General features: G+C 39.6%; 1 non-coding gene across 1 annotated transcript; it reads right to left on the reverse strand.

The window, feature by feature from the left end:
* Positions 1–1,021: 1,021 nt before the first annotated feature.
* Positions 1,022–1,128, reverse strand: LOC127089086 (small nucleolar RNA R71). The gene has a single exon (XR_007790864.1). It is a non-coding gene; the product is annotated as a small nucleolar RNA R71 (small nucleolar RNA).
* Between the last annotated feature and the right edge of the window lie 1,646 nt (positions 1,129–2,774).

Below are 2,774 nucleotides of genomic sequence, written 5' to 3' on the forward strand. Positions count from 1 at the left end.
TCCAGGTTATAATATTTTTCAACTTAGTTAAGATACTATATTTCTTAAAAATAGGTTTACTACTCTAACGCAATGTGCGCCTTTTTATAAGTGACAATAAGAGGGTTTGATTAAGGAGTACAACTCGGTTCTGAATACGCGAAAACGACAGTTCTTGTTAAATTAGTTCTTTTCAAAGTAGGAAACATTGCCCATAAGTAGTTCTACTAGCAAGTACTTGGATTATTAATTGATTACGTGAATTACATTCGACCCTGTATTTATTAATTAATCTTTATTCAACACTTTACTTTTCATTGCACACTCCAAAAACACCTATTTCGATTGCCTTTGATAAACACCATAACAATAGATAACGATAGATTGACACTTGGTCTCTATGGATTCGACAATCTTTTATATTACTCCGACGCGTTCGTATACTTGCGAAACACCGCATCAAGTTTTTGGCGCCGTTGTCGGGGACCAATTTCGTCAAATTTCATTTTCCTGTTGTTATATCGTTTAGACTTAGGCTATTTCCCGCCGGTCAATGCGAAGAACTCGCAGCACCAGAAGTTTAAGCTTAGTATACCCTCTGGCGGAACCTGAACGTTACACTCGTACACTTTTATTCTTTCATAGAATTAAGAGAGCTATGGCCGAAGATCAAAACCAAAGACCTCTTAAGGATTTCGCTCAACCATCTAACGAATAACCTAGTTCTAGTATAGTAAACCCAACCATCCCAGCTAATAATTTTGAACTTAAACCATCCCTGTTGCAACTAGTGCAACAGAGACAATTCGCGGGTCTCGCTACTGAGAACCCAAACCAACATTTAAAAATATTTCTTCAATTAGCAGAAACTTTTAAAACCAATGGAGCTTCTCCTGAGGCAATACGTTTAAGATTATTTCCTTTTTCCCTCAGAGATAAAGCCCTATCATGGTTAGATTCCCTTCCACCCAATTCCATCACGACTTGGGATAACCTTAGAAGAGTTTTTCTTGCTAGATATTTTCCCCCGAGTAAGACCGCCGTTCTTCGAAACCATATAACTAGATTTACCCAAAACCAAGGAGAATCGCTGTTCGAAGCTTGAGAGAGATATAAAGAGTTGTTACGAGCATGCCCACATCATGGCTTAGAAAATTGGTTAATCATTCAAACCTTCTATAATGGACTTCATTACAACACAAAGATGACCATCGACGCTGCCGCAGGCGGTGCTCTGATGAACAAACCTTATCCTGAAGCTAGTGCCCTCATCGAAGATATGGCTCAAAACCATCAATCATGGGGAGTCGAACGAGCGACAGTTGAGAAGAAGGAAGCCCAAGGAGGAGTGCATGAACTAAACTCTATAGACATGATGCAAGCTAAAATGGACGCATTAGCCCTTAAAGTCGAGCATATGTGCATAAACCCGAATACTGTAGCCGCAGTTTCGTCGGATTGTGAGATATGTGGAACCAAACGACACCAATCTGCAGAATGCAGTCTATTAAACGAAACCCACTATAAGCAAGTGAACTACACCCAAGGGAACCCATATTCGAATACCTATAACCCTGGATGGAGGAATCACCCGAACTTCTCCTATAAAAACAATAACCCTATTCAAAATAATGCACCTCCGGGACCTAGTTATCAAGCCCCTAGATCAAATCAAACTATGCAACCTGTACCACCAAAGTCGAGCCTTGAGAAAATTATGGAAAATTTTATCAACGCTCAAACCCAACAAAACAAGGAGTTCATGAACCAAAACATTCATGTTAACGAATTGATTACTCAGTTAGGAACCAAGGTTGACCAAATAGTTACTCATACCAAGATGCTTGAAACCCAGATCTCTCAGGTAGCTTTAAACCAAGCCCTTCAGACTACACCTGGAAGACAATTCCCTAGACAACCTCAACAAAATCCGAGAGGACAAGCCAATGCCATTACCCTACGAAGTGGACACGCTTATGATGAGCCACCAAACCCTAGATTCAGTGAACCCGAAACTTCTAAGGAATGTACCAAGCCCCCGGACGAAGTAAAGGAACCAGAGGAATCTGAAAACCAGGAAGGTCGAGATAAAGGAGAAGAACCTAAAGACAAAACTTACGTACCACCCCCGCCATATAAACCACCTATACCATATCCGCAAAGACTCAAACAAACCCAAATCAATAAACAATATCAAAAATTTATTAAAGTTATAGAAAAACTTCATGTAGAAATCCCTTTCACAGAAGCCATCACCCAAATACCTTCTTATGCAAAGTTTCTCAAAGACATCCTTACCAACAAACGTAGACTTGACGATCCGAAGCCTTTGGAATGTAATGCTATTTCCGAGGACAAATTAGTAAAGAAAGATAAAGATCCTGGAAATTTCTCCATTCCTTGCCTTCTGGGTAATCATGTCATCGAAAAAGCTTTTCTAGACCTAGGAGCTAGTGTGAGCCTAATGCCTTTAGCAGTTTGTGAGAGGTTAAACTTAGGAGAATTACATCCCACTAAGATGTCACTTCAGTTAGCCGATAGATCTGTTAAATATCCGATAGGAATTTTAGAAGATGTTCCTGTTAGGATAGGTCAGTTATTTATCCCTACTGATTTTGTTGTCATGGACATCAAAGAGGACAATGATATACCAATCCTTCTAGGTAGACCATTCTTATCGACTGCAGGAGCCATAATAGATGTCAAGAAAGGAAAGTTGACATTTGAGGTAGGTGATGAGAAAATAGAATTTATACTTTCAAAATTTCTTATGGCACCTGTGATGGGAGACTCGT

Source organism: Lathyrus oleraceus, chromosome 5, assembly GCF_024323335.1.
Source record: "Lathyrus oleraceus cultivar Zhongwan6 chromosome 5, CAAS_Psat_ZW6_1.0, whole genome shotgun sequence".
NCBI classification, from domain to species: domain Eukaryota; kingdom Viridiplantae; phylum Streptophyta; class Magnoliopsida; order Fabales; family Fabaceae; genus Lathyrus; species Lathyrus oleraceus.